Below are 16643 nucleotides of genomic sequence, written 5' to 3'. Positions count from 1 at the left end.
CGAAGACAAGATTATCTTCTTTGCAGCCCACTCTGATCAATACCAATGAGTCATTTCCCCACCAGCCTCTTTGCCCCTTGTCACAACAGGCTACTGACAGTCTTTCTGAGCCTAACCAGCTGCTGACCATTCATTCCCCAAGCCACAGAGATGGAGTATCTGGCCTGCATATTTCTAGTTTGTAGGAAAACTCATGCTGCTTCATTCACTAATTCCAACAAATGTTTATTGTAGAGCACTGTTATTTTTAAATGTAAATAATATATCCACTCCTGTTGTCACTTAAGCTATGACAAGGGAGGTAAGAATATACAATGGTGAAAAAATCTCAATAAGTGGTCCTGGGAAAAGTAGAAAGCTACATGGAAAAGAATGAAATTAGAACATTCTTCAACACTATATACAAAAATAAACTCCAAATGGATTAAAAACCTAAATGTAAGTCATGATACAAGAAAGCCAAGTCATAGAAGCAACCTAAATTCCCATCAACAGATGAATGGATAAAGAAAATATGAACACACACATACACAGTGGAAGATTACCCAGCCATGAAAAAGAATGAAATAATCCCATTTGCAGCAAAATGGATGGACCTAGAGATTATCATATGAAGTAAAGTAAAGCAGACAAAGACAAATATTACATGATATCACTTATATGTGGAATATTTCTAAAAATGATACAAATGAACTTATTTAAAAAACAGAAATAGATTCACAGACTTAGAAAACAAATTTATGGTTACCAAAGAGGAAAGGAGGGAGGGATAAATTAGTTTGGAATTAACATATACATATTTCTCTATATCAAATATATAACCAACAAAGACCTACCTTATAGCACAGGGAACTATATCCAATATTTTGTAATAGTCTATAATGGAAAAGAATCTGAAAAGAATATACATATTATACAAAATATATAAATATATAATATACATACACACACACACACATATATATGCATAACTGAATCACTGTTGTACACTTGAAACTAATACCACATTGTAAACCAACCATATTCCAATTTAAAAAAAAAAAATTAGGGGGTTCATACTGTGGCACAGTGGAAGTGAATCCAACTAGTATCCATGAGGACAGGCCTTGCTCAGTGAGTCGGGGATCTGGCATTGCCCTGGCTTTGGTGTAGGTCACAGACACAGCTCGGATTCTGAATTGCTCTGGCTGTGGTGTAGGCCAGCGGCTATAGCTCCAAATTCGACCCCTAGACTGGGAACTTCCATAAGCCACAGACACAGCCCTAAAAAGCAAATAAATAAGTAAATACAGTGGACTCTAAAAAACATGTAAATAATATATCAACAGAAAATGAAACCTAAAAAGAAAGTTAAGAATTAGAAACTACTTCTGTATTAAACCTGAATCATTATTCATGCTGAACATCTGGGGAATTTGAGTGGCTAGTGTTTAGATCATGTAGCATTCTGTAGTTTTTATATACAGAATAATTTAAAGAGCTAAACTCAAAGTCACATAGAGTAGCAGGAAAAATAAGGATGAGTGGCAAGTCATATCTCATGGGTAATCATATGAACCCATGTCTAGAAAGAAAACTCTTTCTCTCTTTAGATACACTTCATATAAATCAGTCCTGATACTTGGAGCTGGGGCCTTTGGGAGATAATTAGGTCATGATGAGGGTGAGGTCATGAAGGCAGTGCCCTCATGATAGAATTAATTCTCTTAAGGGAGTTCCCACTGTCATGCAGCAGATTAAGGATCCAGCATTGTCTCTAGCAGCACAGGTTTGCTCCCTGGCCAGGCACAGTGGTTTAAAGATCCAGCGATTGCTGCAGCCATGGCACATTCAGCTGCTGCTTGGATTCAATTCCCAGCCCAAAAATTTCTATACACTACGGGTGCACACAAAAAAAGAAAAAAAAAAGAATGCTCTAAAAGAAGGATAATGTGAAAAAAGTATGTATGTATATATATATATATATATATATATATATATATATATATAAAACTGGGTCACTTTGCTGCACAGCAGAAATCAACAGAACAATGTAAATCAAGTATAATTTTTAAAAATTTCTTTAGAAAGAACTTCCTCACTTCCTCTGTCTCTCCATGGACACACACCAAGGAGAGGACATATGAGGACATGACAAGACGATGGCCATTTGTCAACCAGGAAGAGTGCTCTCCCAGCACTGAATCTGCTGGCACCTTGATCTTGGATTTGAGCCACTCAGCCTATTGTATGCTGTATGGCAGAAGGAGCTGACTAAGACAACATATTATCCAAAGGCAGGAGAATTGTGAAGTTATTAATAACTACGGTTAAACACACAGAGACACCTACACACAGACACATAGGAAAATAAATGTCCTTCTGTGAAGGGAAGAGATAAATCAAGCAATGTGTATTTTTAAAAGCTGAAAGAATCAACAAAATAACATAGGATGAGCAGAGAGGAAAAAAATAAAGGATTTGGTATAAATCTAATTAGTCATATCAACAGAGAGAGGGTGCAGGTTGGTTTTGGTAAACACTGGGTGGTTTCGGAGCGTAACAAGGCACTGAGGTACTGTACTAATCACATTTGTTCTACACTGACCTTATAATAATTAAAAATTGATGCTTGAAACATAATACAGCTGTGCAATCATATTTAAACCTAATCATTTCATAGAGAGAGGAAAGTTGTACAAAAAGGTCAAAAACACTTTAATTTCATGATAGTAAATTTACTCTTTATTCCCAAAGTGAAAATGTCTAATTTCTAAAAGAGCAAACCAATAATTACTTATTATAAAGCTATTTTAGTCAATACTTAATTTCTCTATATTGATTAGTGTTTAGACATTTAAAATGTACCCTACAGCAAGAATATGTGTTTACAATACTATTCTCCCTACTGATGTTTGTAAGTATTACATGTATTGATCAAAGACATGTCTCAAAAATGCCAAACATAATAGTAATCATATAAAAAAAGAGTCTGACTCTCTTAAATCTGGAATTTAATTTTTAAATATTTGAATACTAGTGTGGTTAAAGGTCTCTATCATGATGGCTATTTGTGCATTATATACTTTAACGATGAGTGTTCGATTAAACTGTGCATTTTAAGTTCCACCCCCCTCCCAAAAGTAATAGAAAGAGATAATATAAAAATGATCAACTCTACCACTCACAACTGGAACAAAATGTTTCTTTTTATGTACTTCTGATTGTAAAATAAAGACTAGGATATTATTTCCCCCTTAACTTGCATTCTGCGTAACTTAGAGCTCCTTGCAATAAAACGAAATGATGCTTCATCAGGATGTTACTGGGAGTACCAAGGCAATTTACAAAGTTTCAATCATTAAGTCTGAGAACATCACTGTGAGGCAGGTATTAATATAACACTTCTCTCCTGAGGAGTTCGATGCACTTTACATAACTTGACTTTATTAACTCTTCCTTGAGCTGGGCAAAAAGGCTAAGATGTCTAACCATGTACCCCACTCACAATGCATGTAATAAAAACAGAAAAGATTATATATAGCCATATATTTTAAACTTGATTTTGCTTCTCATCTGAAATGATGACTAAAGATAAGAGCAATTGGCTGACCCAATACATTTGGCTTTTGTTATTATTGATTTTAAGCAGGTTTCAATTTCGTAAATTTGAAGTCAGAATTAAACACATAAAATATTTTTAATCCCATTAATTCATAAGCAATAATTGTTTCTAGAGATGGAAAATACATGAGTAACAATCAACTTTTCCCTTAATATACTAAAAACTACAAAAGCAGATTATGATCATAGGGCCAGGCATCACAACATTTTAAGTAAATCTATGCATTTCTTAGCAAGAGGGCAACTAAGTACACATGGAGACAGAAGGCAAATATAAAGTTCAGGACATAGAAACACTAATAATATCTAGCAGTGCTCACCAAATGTCAACCATTATTTTAAGAAAACTACATGGATTAACTCATTTAATCCTTGTGACAACTCTATGAGATGAGCGATATTATCCCCCATTTTATAGATGAGAAAACTGAGGCTCAGAAAGCTGAGCTTGCCCTAGGTCACTAAGCTACTAAGTGGCAGAGCTGGGATACAACCCAGGAAATATGATTGTAGAGTCATGTACTCAGCCAATGTTCTAGAAAGGAAGAAAAGCTGTCCTCAGCTGACCTAATCCATGGCATACCCCATCATAGTTTCAAGTCCATAATCTTTCTCCACTTCAATTGCAACATTTTCCTGCCTGCGTCAAGCTCACAATTACTGCAGAACAGCTGCTCAAGTTTGTGTACTGTGCTTTCAAATATGACACCAGTATTTAAAAAATGATCAAGGGAAGGTAGTATAGTATAGCTAGGAGTACAGATCTGGGTGTCAAACAGAATTTAAGAGGCTACCACTAGGCAAGCTACTTCTACCCAAGCTTCATAAAAATAGAGATACTTGAACTTTCCTTCTGGCACTGCAGTTAAAATTATACAGGCTAATGCTAGTGTTTAATACAGAGCCTCACTCAATAAGTGCTTGCTATTATTGTAAGTTAACATAAATTATTTGAGCCATTCTCAAAACTCTGCAATTCAGAATTAACACTGGATTTAGCACATCACAATACTGGTGGCAAATTACACTGAATCAATTCTTTTGTCAAATATATATTCTAGGCATTATGCATGATCTTATTTTATCCTCAGAACAAACCTAGAATTGAAGTGTGGATATGTCCAATTTAGATAGGAAAGAAGCTTAGAGATTTTACTTGTCCACTATCCCACCAAGAGTAACTAGATGATTAATCAGTTAGCTAGCTATATCTGATACACCAGAATGAAAACCAATAAGTGGAAAAGTTATTTGAAAAACTCTCCCTTCTCAAAATTGTGGAAGTGAAAAGTTCCTGGGCTAAATTCACCTGGTTTAACTTTCGCTGTACTTAGAGCAAGGTTACACCCAAAGAGAATAGTTAGAATAGAGATGCTAAAGAGGAAAATTACTGCCCCCAAAATATATCCTTCATGTACAGCATAGGACAGGTGCTTCAGCTACCTCTACCAAAGCCACTGAGACAAACAACAAGGGCTGAGGTTAGGGCAGGAGCTATTAGAGAGGACAGTCCAGAGCAGAAGCAGATAAGAACTCTGCACTCAGGGCTGGGGCTCCTGCCAGAGAGAGGCAAGACTGTGGTTCTACAAAGCACATTTGCCTCAAATTTGCCTTATCTGTACCCAAATATCCTATAGAGATCAGTGTCTGTTCTAGTCAGAGAAACCTGAAGAAAAATAGAAAATACATTATATTAGTCTTCTGCTGACCTACTCTGTGAATCTTGACCTACTGCTATTCTCTAAGTTGGAAATGCCTTAGTTATACAAAATAAAAATACCTCCTGCTGAAATAGGACACTATTTCCTCTTTCTTTCATAATGCAAGTGAAAAGTTTTTGTCATTTGCATAATATCCACCATACATAGAAAGAAAATTATTTTATCATTCTCACTTAAAGAACATGATTCAGAACTGGCTGCAATACATACTTCATTTCACAATGACTGAAAAAAAGCTTTAAATGAAAGAACAGAATTTCCTATTGCACTGGCCAACATACAGGCTAAGAAGAAGGATGTGGCAGATATAAAGTAATCAGATATAAAAAGAGACATGAGCTCAATGATAAGAATTTTTACACAAGTGTGGAAAGAATTGGAAAACAATTGACCCACATGTGAACAAGATATATAATTGAAAATATATTTATATTATCTCAGTAACATATAAGAACTTGCATTCCATTATCAATTAGCAGGCTGAGAACCTACTCTATTTCTTCCATGTTTAGAATACATGACCTCTCTGGATAACTTATTCTGGATTTTAACAATTGTTATATAAAGGGAAGGCTTTTTAATCTAACTTTCAATCACTCATATAATATGTTTGAAACACCTAGAATGATGCAAATCACACACGTTACTCCATAAACCTTTGTTGATGAGATGGTGATTTCAGTCTATGTCCCTTTCTCTGACCTTAGCGGAGGGAGACAGGAGAAATGCTGAGACAGAAACATTGGCCACAGGGTTAGAGATGAGAGCAAGCTGATAAGGGACAAACTGCAGAGAAAAACTGAGGAATAAAACTATGTGAAATGACTCACTGTGCCTGAGGACAGTGTGATCTATTTCAGAAGACAGCCAGCCACCGTCAGAATGTGAACTGTAAAACAGAACCAGCTAAAGCAGGCACTTGGAAAACCCACTGCTTCCCTGCTTCCCTGCTTCCCTGTTTCCCTACTCAAGTTCATTCAAAAACTCCCAAATCCATCCATCTCTCTTTCTAGCCTGACTTCTCCAAGAGTTCCAGTTCCATTCATATAACTGATTGTAATAACTGCATTGGGTTGTAAGATGGAATGTTCTTTCTCCATGATTCACTGTGTTCTTTCCTCACAGCTTTTATGCTAGTATGGGAGGCATCGTTAGTTAGACCTAGTGAAAAGAACCACATGGGTTGGCAGAGTGACCCCTTGATGTTTAGGTATGAGAGGTAATCAGTGTTAACAAGAAAAAAAAAATATTTACTTGTCTTGCAGGTTCTTCAATCTCTTGAGCCAACAATGTGCAGACAAGATCTGACATTGCCCATGCAAGGAGGACTTAAACAACCCTGGGGGAGAAGGCAGAAAACTCCCTGGAAAAAAGTAAAGTGGGTGATTGGTTAACAGCAGGACTCTGGTCATGGAACATAGTTGCCTGTTACCTTTTCCAATAAAAGATCCAATAAAAGGGTTAAATTTGGATGCCCAGGAAGCACCTCAAACTTAAAATTTCTAAAATTAAACTTCCCCAAGAAACAGTTTCTGCTGACTTCCTTGTTTGCTAAGGGTACACTTGTTCTCTTGGTCTCCAAACATGAGTCATCTTGCCTCATTCCTCACCCACCCCCATCATATCTAATTAAACACCAAGTTGAAACAGTTTTTCCTTCAGCACTTTTGTGCAACTCTCTGCTGCTTTCTTTTCCCATTGCTTCACCTCTCATTTGGTGCTGACCTCACACTTGGCTCCCTGACTACAGCCCATTGATTCTTCCAAACAACTCATCTGGCCTGTATCTTCAGCTTTGAGTTTAAGCTCTGCATTGATTGGATAACTTTTTTTTTTCAGGAATATTTGGTGATTTCCCCCTTGTCTACTGTACAAGGATATTCCAAGCAATTTCCAAATGCATCCCAGGCTGCCTTTCGATTTTACCTTCTCCTCTCTTTCTGGGCACCAGCCATGCTGACTGTAATCCTCCTCCCAATTCCACATTCTACTGCCCTAACTCCTGCCATGTCCTTTTCCTGTACTACAATGCCTGCCCAGGCCCAGCACATTCCAACCCCCCCCCAACACACACACACACACACACACACACACACACACACACTCACTCACACACACGTTTTGGCATCAGCTCAGACATCCTCCACATCTTTAACTCTTGCTTCACTTTCCCACAGATGCCCCCAAGAGAAGTTTTTCCTGCTCTAAGAACCTTCATTTGCCTTAAATCTATATGAAAACATATTGCTTTGTATTGTAGTTGTTTTTTTTTACTTCAAGGACCTTTTTTCCCTACTATGCTCTCCACTCTTGCGAGGAAGGATCATGCCTAATTTGTGTACTATCGCACCTCATTGCCTGACATGGTTCCCTCACCAACTGACTGGTCAGGAACTATATCTTATGTGAATAAACGCAAAAACAAAATGACTGATCCAGATATACTGTTTTCAAAACAGTGCTTTTCTTCCCCCCCCCCCTTTTTTTTCGTTATTTTAGGGCCACACTTGTGGCATATGGAAGTTCCCAGGCTAGAGGTCAAATCAGAGCTACAGCTACCAGCCTACACCACAGCCACAACAGCACCAAATCTGAGCCCTGTCTGCAACCTACACCACAGCTCATAGCAAGGCTGGATCCAATGGTAACCCACTGAGCAAGGCCAGGGATCGAACCTGAGTCCTCATGGATACTAGTTGGGTTCATTACTGCTGAGCCACAACTGGGAACTCCAAAACAGTACTTTTCAAGTTTTAGAATGCCACAGAATTACCTGTGATGCCTGTTCAGATATTCCAATTCAAATGATGTGGTCTGGGAACCAAGTATATGTATTTTAAAAGCTTTTTAAACTAAAAACCCATTAGTGCCCATGGGAAAAGATATGGTCTGTGCAATTTGTAGTCTGCTGAGGTAGAGTCAAGCTATTATTCTTTAAAAAAAAAAAAAAAAGAAAGAAAGAAAGAAACTTGAAAAACTGCATACCTCAACCTAGCAAAACAACTGATGTTCAATAACAGTAATAATAATACCATGGAGTCAGTCTTCTTTGGCCTCATCACTAGTCTGAGGGAGGAGATGAAGTAAACACAGAGAAAAATTGAACTTTTCTTTCCTTAAGATGTCTATGAATTCAGAGAAAACTATTTTTTCTATAAAATTTAGAGATGGGGAGTTCCTGTCGTGACTCAGTGGTTAACAAATCTGACTAGGAACCACGAGGTTGTGGGTTTGATCCCTGGCCTTGCCCAGTGGGTTAGGGATCCGGCATTGCCATGAGCTATGGTGTAGGTCGCAACCTTGGTTGGGATCCCGCGTTGCTGTGGCTGTGGTGTGGCAGGCGGCGACAGCTCCGATTAGATCCCTAGCCTGGGAACCTCCACATGCAGCGGGAGCAGCTCTAGAAAAGGCAAAAAGACAAAAAAAAATAAAATAAAATAAAATAAAATTTAGTGATGGACACTGTGGATTATGTAAAATTATAAATTTTAACAATTTATATTTTATTTAAAAATATTATTATGACTAGTAAGAAAAAGGAATATTTTAACTTTAAAGCATTACCTCTAGTTTGAGAAATAGAGCCAAAATAAACAATCATGGATATAAAAAAAATGTGTGTAAAGATTTAGTCATGATATATATACATATTTTTTTTGTATTTTTGTCTTTTTAGGGCCACACCCATGGCATATGGAGGTTCCCAGGCTAGGGGTCTAATTGGAGCTGTACCCTCTGGCCTACACCACAGCCATAGTAAGTGGGATCTGAGCCATGTCTGTGAACTACACCACAGCACACAGCAACGCCGGATCCTTAACCCACTGAATGAGGCCAGGGATCGAACCCGTGTCATCATGAATGCTAGTCAGGCTCGTTAACCGCTGAGCCTCGATGGGAACTACTAGTCACAAAGTTTTTTAACAGCAAAGTAATTATAGATTAAATGTCCAAAAGTAAAAGATTAGAAAAATATAATTCATTAATAAATCAGAAGAGTATATAATGGCTAAAAGTGATGCCGTAGATATCTATTCAGAGAAATATAAAAAATTTTAAGAAGCAGATTACAAAATACTATATGCAGTAACATTTTATAGACACATATAAACATGGAAAATAAACACAGGAAAGACATTCACCAACAAGTCGATCATGGTTGTTTATGGTTTTGAGAACTATTGTTGAATTTTTTATTTTATTGTGAATAATTTCTCGATTTGATGTGTTACCTATGATAAATATAATATTTTTATAACCAATACAAAAAAAGAAAATTAAAGTCTGGAGTCTAGTGATAGCTGAGTCACCTCATGCAAGTCGCTTAGGCTCACTCAACAATAGTTAGTTACTTATCTAAAAAAGTGGGCCAATAGTTATACTAACTTTATAAGTTTGGGTAATAATTAAAATAAATGATATAATAAATGTAAACTTCTTAGCACTGGTACATAAACAGAACTTTGAAAAGACCAGCTAAAGAAAAGAAGCTCTATAGAAATTTCAAGTTTTCCCCTCTTTTTTATTCTTCATTAACCATCAAGCCAGTCTACTGTTGAATTTAAAGTCTCATAAATCAAATAATTGTTCCACTAACTTGTATGGGTTTGCTGAGCCAAAGACGATAACTATGGCTGTGGCCCAAGTCGATATTTTCCACCAGCTACATTACACATTGGTGGTTTCAATAAATGGCCATAATGTCCAACAGGGGAAAGAAAAGAATTATCTTACAAATCCACACTCTTTGGGAATTCTACAAAGGAAATACATAATTACTAGAATTTGGCTGGCATATTGAACCTGGTGCATTAAGAAAAGTCATGGGACTTCTAATGATAGAAAATGGCCCAGACCTCAGGTTTGTATGTCACCAAATAAAAATAAATATTTTAAGCAAAAGTACTCTAATGAAGCCATGTTTCACTTCTGGGTATACTTTAGTCATTTTAACTGGAAAAATATATTATTATTCTGTATGATTATTATATTTTCATTTTTCTTGGATGTATGCATCACTGTTAATCAGGTAATAATCTTAACAGAAAACAGTCACAAGTTCAGAAACATACTTTACTCCTTCCTTCCTGCATTCTTTCACCCAACAAATATTTATTGATCACTTAGTATATGGCATTTACTACATAGATGCTGAGGACCCAAGGAAGATCTTTTCTTAGGAAGCATAAAACACTGTGGGGAAATATTATTTAAATAAATATATATAATTATTCACATAAACATATAATTCTAATTGATGTTACAAAAAAGATGTAATACAGTACCAGGTGAAGAACTAGAAACATCAAACTTTTAAGATGCTCAGGGTTCTTTACCACAGTATGGAGGTTTCTCTCATACACTTCCCTCTATTCTCTCTCTCTCTCTCTCTCTCTATGCCCACAATGGCACATCCATACACCTGCTTTAACTTACTAAATTGAAAGTGTTAGAGGTACATACTAGGTTTCCAGGGTTGCCATAACAAAATACCACAGACTGGTAGCTTAAACAACAGAATATCTTTTTCTAGCAGCCTTAGAGGCTCAAGTCCAAGTTCAAGGTGACAGCAAGCAAGATTGGTTTCCTCCGAGGGCTCCCTCCTGGCTTGCAGATGGCCACCCTCCTGCCACCTCTCAGCATAGCATTCCCCTGTGCACATCACCCCTGGTATCACCTCTTCTCCTTATGAGGACACCAGTCATGTTGAATTAGGACCACACCCTAAAGGCCTCACTTTATCTTACCTCTTTATTTTATTTTTTTTATTACTCAATGAATTTATTACATTTATAGTTGTACAATGATCATCACAATCCAATTTTATGGGATTTACATCCTACAACCCCAGTGCATCCCCCCCCTCCCTGAACTGTCTCCTTTGAAAACCATAAGTTTTTCAAAGTCTGTGAGTCAGTATCTGTTCTGCAAAGAAGTTTACTGTGTCCTTTTTTTAGATTCCACATGTCAGTGAGAGAATTTGATGTTGGTGTCTCATTGTATGACTGACTTCACTTAGCATGATAATTTCTAGGTCCATTCATGTTGCTAAAAATGCCGTTATTTCTTTCCTTTTAATGGCTGAGCAATATTCCATTGTGTCTATGTACCACATCTTCTTTATCCACTCCTCTGTCCACTCCACTTAGGTTGTTTCCATGTCTTGGCTACTGTATAGAGTGCTGCAATGAACACTGGAGTACATATATCTTTTTGAGTCATGGCCTTCTCTGGATAGAGGCCCAGGAGTGGGATTGCTGGATCAAATGGCCATTCTGTTTTTAGTTTTCCAAGGAATCTCCATATTGTTTTTTTTTTCACAGTGGTCACACCAATTTACAATCCCACCAACAGTGTAATAGAGTTCCTTTTTCTCCATACCCTCTCCAGCACTTATTGTTTGTAGGCTTTTTGATGATGGCCATTCTGGCTGGTGTAAGGTGGTACCTCATAGTGGTTTTGATTTGCATTCCTCTAATAATGAGTGATGTTGAACATCTTTTCAGGTGTTTTTTGGCCATCTGTGTCTTCTTTGGAGAATTGTCTGTTTAGATCTTCTGCCCATTTTTTGATGGGGTTGTTTGGTTTTGTTTTTTTTTTTTTTTTTTGGTATTGAGAGGCAGAAAGTGTTTATAAATTTTGGAGATTAATCCCTTGTCAGTCAATTCACTTGCAAATATTTTCTCCCATTCTGTGGGTTATCTTTTTGTTTTGTTTAGGGTTTCCTTTGCTGTGCAGAAACTTTTAAGTTGATTTGTTTATTTTTGTTTTTACTGTCATTACTCTAAGAGGTGGATCTGAAAAGATGTTGCTGTTGTTTTATGTTGGAGAATGTTTGTCCTATGTTTCCTCTAAGAGTTTTATAGTATCTGGTCCTATATTTAGGTCTTTAATCTACCTAAAAATACGAAAGACCTGTATGTACTCTGAAAACTATAAGACACTGATGAAAGAAATCAAAGATGACACAAATAGATGGAAAGACGTACCATGCTCTTGGATTAGAAGAGTTAATATTATCAAAATGACTATACTACCCAAGGCAATCTACAGATTCAATGCAATCCCTATCAAATTACCAAGGACATTTCTCATAGAACACGAACAAAATATTTTAAAGTTTGTTTGGAAACACAAAAGACCCAGAATAGCCAAAGATATCCTGAAAAAGAAAAATGGAGCTGGAAGAATCAGGCTCCCTAACTTCAGACTACACTACAAAGCAATAATCATCAAAACCATATGGTACTGGCACAAAGACAGAAATATAGATCATTGGAACAGGATAGAAAGCCCAGAATTAGACCCACTTACCTATAGCCAACTAACTGATGACAAAGGAGGCAAGAATATACAATGGAGAAAAGACAGCCTGTTCAATAAGTGGTACTGGGAAAACTGGACAGCCACATGGAAAAGAATTAAATTACAACACTCCCTAACATCTTACACAAAAATATCTTAATTACCTCTTTAAAAAACTGATTTTCAAATAGAGTTATATTCTGAGGTACTGAGGGATGGGATTTAAAAATCTGCCTACACAATTCAGCCACCAGAGGGTGTTGGGGAGCAGAGCTGCCACGTATGGTTGTGACAGTTTCATAACCCCAAGGTGTGCCACCCACATCACAGTTATTATAAATCTATGCAATTTTTAATGGGAAATTTTCCTGCTAAAAGTTTTTTAATTGAAATATTCCAAGGGGAAGCTTTACTAACTTCTAATTTTCACAAAAGACCTTTGGGCTATAGGGTTAAACATACAGTTTCTAGGAGCTTCCACTATGGTACAGCAGGTTAAGGATCTGGCATTGTCTCTGCAGTGTTCTGAGTGGCTGCTGAGGTACAGGTTAGATCCCCAGCCCAGTGCAGTGGGTTAAGGATCCAGCATTGCCACAACTATGGCTCAGATTTAATTCCTGGCCCAGGAACTTCCATATGCTACAGGTGCAGCCAAAAAAAAAAAAAAAAAATCCACACAGCTTCTAGAATAAGATGACCTGGGCTTAAACCCCAATCCTACCATTATGTAACTATAGGCTTTTATAAACATGTGTATGCTTAAGATTCCTCATCTCTAAAATAAAAATGATAAATGTACTTACTCTTTAGGGTCATTGTAGGAACTCAATAAGATTAAAGCTATTCATAAGTGCTTTGTATAAATAAACAAAAGGCTGCTGTTAATGCATCTGCATAGTTTGGGGACTGCCCTTCCAATTCCCTTCGCACAAGCTGAGGCTTGAGAGCCACGCTAACAATGATTTGAATGTAGTTCCAAGGGAGCAGCAACTACACTCCACTACATTCAAAGACAAGCAGAGCCCCTGATCTGGGGAAAATATGATAGACTTGTCAAACAAGTTTCCGAAAGGAATCAAGGCCAGACTACAAAATTCCAGTCTACAATGGAGAGTGCAGCCTTCATCTCATTAGTCTGTGTATCCTCTAAATAATATATGATAGCTTGTATGGTTATCTATGTATAACCATATACATTAATATAGTTTTTATCATTGTCTCTTTTCTGGGAACTTTTTCTTTAAGAAATTAAGAGTTCCTTGATTTACAAGAAGAGTTGCACAATTTTTATTTATTTATTTATTTTTTTGTCTTTTGACTTTTTTAGGGCCGCACCTGCAGCATATGGAGGTTCCCAGGCTAGGGCTCTAATCAGAGCTGTAGCTGCCGGCCTATGCCAGAGTCACAGCAATGCCAGATTCAAGCCACATCTGCAAGCTACACCAAAGCTCTTGGCAATTCCAGATCCTTAACCCACTGAGTGAGGCCAGGGATCAAACCTGCAACCTCATGGCTCCTAGTCAGATTCGTTTCCACTGCACCATGATGGGAACTCCAGAAGAGCTGCACAATTAAAAATGCCTTCTGTTACTATGTACACAAGCTAAGACATGGACACAACCTAAATGTCCATCGACAGAGGAATGGATAAAAAAGATGTGATATATACATCTTCTTTATACACACACACACACACATATATAATGGAATACTAGTCAGCAATAAAAAAGAATGAAATAATGCCATTTGCAGTAATATGGATGAGCCTAGAGATTATCATACCAAGTGAAGTGAGAAAGACAAATACCTCATCATATCACACATATGAAATCTAAAATATGGCACAAATGAAATTATCTACAAAATAGAAACAAATTCACAGACATAGAGAATAGACTTGTGGTTGCTAAGGGGATTAACGGATACATAATGGAAAGAAAATGAAAAAGACTATATATATATGCAATTGAATCACTTTGCCATACAGCAGAAATTAACACAACATTGTAAATGAACTATACTTCAAAAAAATAATTTCTTTTTAATTCCTGCTATGGAGTTTCAGAGATGGATGGTGGTGAGGGTTGCACAACAATGTGAATGTACTTAGTATCACTGAACCGACTCAACTGTACTCTTAAAAAGATTATAAATTTTATGTTATGCAGATTTTGCCAAAATTTTTTAAAATGTCCACTACAGATCTATGGTAAGAAGAAAAAGAATGGGAGAAAATAACTGCAAACGATGCAGCCAACAAAGGAAACCATAAAATAACAAAAAGACAACCATAAAATGGGAGAAAATCTTTGCAAATGATGTAACTAACAAGGGCCTAATCTCTGAAAATATACAAACAGCTCATACAACTCAACAGCAAAAAAAAAAAAAAACATCCCAATCAAAAAATGGGCAGAAGACCTAAATAGACTTTTCTCCAAAGAAGACATGTGGATGGCCAGCAAGCACATTAAAAAATATTCAATATCACTAATTGTTAAAGAAATGCAAATCAAAACTGAAATGAGGTACCACCTCACACCAGTCAGAATGACCATCATTAATAAGTCTACAAATATCAAAAGCTGGAGCAGGTGTGGAGAAAAGTGAACCCTCCTACACTGTTGGTGAGAATGTAAATTGGTACAACCACTATAGAAAACAGTATGGAGGTTCCTCAGGAAACTAAATATATAACTGCCATATGACCCCACAATCCCACTCCTAGGCATACAGCTGGACAAAACTACAATTCAGAAAGATACATGCACTCGTATGTTCATAGCAGCACTATTCACAATAGCCAAGACATGGAAACAACCTAAATGTCCATCAACAGATGAATAGATTAAGATTATGTGATACACACACACACACACACACACACACACACACACACATATATATGCATATATGAAATGGAATACTACTTAGCCATAAAAAAGAATGAAATAATGCCATTTGTGGCCACATGGATGATATTATGGATTCTCATATTAAATGAAGTAAATCAGAAAAAGAAGGACAAATACCATATGATATCACTTATATGTAGAATCTAAAATATGGCACAAAAGAACCTATCTACAGAAAAGAAAGAGACTCACAGACATGGAGAACAGATATGTGGTTGCGGAGGGAGGGGAGCAGAATGGACTGGGAGTTTGGGATTAGTTGATGCAAACTATTCCTTTTCTCTTTTTGGGGGCTTTTTTATGGCCACACTTGCAGCATGTGGAATTCCCAGGCCAGGAGTCAAATCGGAGCTACAGCTGCAAGCCACAGCCACAACCACAGCAACTCGGGATCCGAGCTGTGTCTGTGACCAACACCACAGCTCACGGTAATGCTGGATCCTTAACCCACTGAGGGAGGCCAGGGATCAAACCATATCCTCATGGATACTAGATGGGTTCATTACCACTGAGCAATGACGAGAACTTTGCAAACTATTATATTTAGAATTTAAACAATGAGGCCCTGCTGTATAGCACAGGGAAATATATCCAATCACTTGTGATAGAACATGATGGAAGATAGTATAAGGAAAAGAGTGTGTATATATATGTGTGTGTGTATGTGTGTGTCAGAGAGACAAGGAGAGCAGAAATTGACAGAACATTATAAATCAACTATAATTATTTTTTAAAGAAGAAAAAGAAATTGTGCTACTGAAAAATTCGGTTGAGAATTGAGTGAGATACCAGAGTGCCTGACACATGGCTGAAGCTCAATAGAAGTCAGTTCCATTTTCCACTACTTCTAGATCACAACAGTCCCAGAGGGTGACAAGTCACCCAGAATGCCTGTAGTTCCCACTGCCAGATAAAAGTTTTCTCTAAGGGCGTGGGGGTGGGGAGAAATCTCTAACTTTTTTAGTGCTTCCTGTCCTGATACTGCAGATGGTGGAGATAACCCCTCTCAAAGAAACCCTCTAGCTTGATCTCTATTATAATCAATTCTAATCATAAATTACAAAGTATCAAAGGAAATGCTTGAGTCTATTAAAAGAAG

The 16643-nt window shown here is 37.1% G+C and overlaps 1 long non-coding RNA gene across 2 annotated transcripts in view; it reads right to left on the bottom strand.

The window, feature by feature from the left end:
- LOC146405643 (uncharacterized) overlaps positions 1–16643 on the bottom strand; it is a 96464-nt gene that overhangs the window by 23681 nt on the left and 56140 nt on the right. The window contains exons 2-3 of one of the 2 annotated variants that reach the window (XR_014838369.1): positions 6579–6687; positions 837–893 (exon numbers count right to left, since the gene is read on the bottom strand). This is a non-coding gene — a long non-coding RNA (uncharacterized LOC146405643). The remainder of the gene's footprint in view (positions 1–836; positions 894–6578; positions 6688–16643) is intronic. The other variant, XR_014838370.1, reaches the window with a different exon arrangement.

Source organism: Sus scrofa, chromosome 2 (genome assembly GCF_054392235.1).
Source record: "Sus scrofa isolate SSC_HxYL_T2T_F1_AM1 chromosome 2, Sscrofa_HxYL_maternal_Yorkshire_Landrace_v2.0, whole genome shotgun sequence".
NCBI lineage: Eukaryota > Metazoa > Chordata > Mammalia > Artiodactyla > Suidae > Sus > Sus scrofa.
This window is presented reverse-complemented; position numbering and strand designations above follow the sequence as displayed.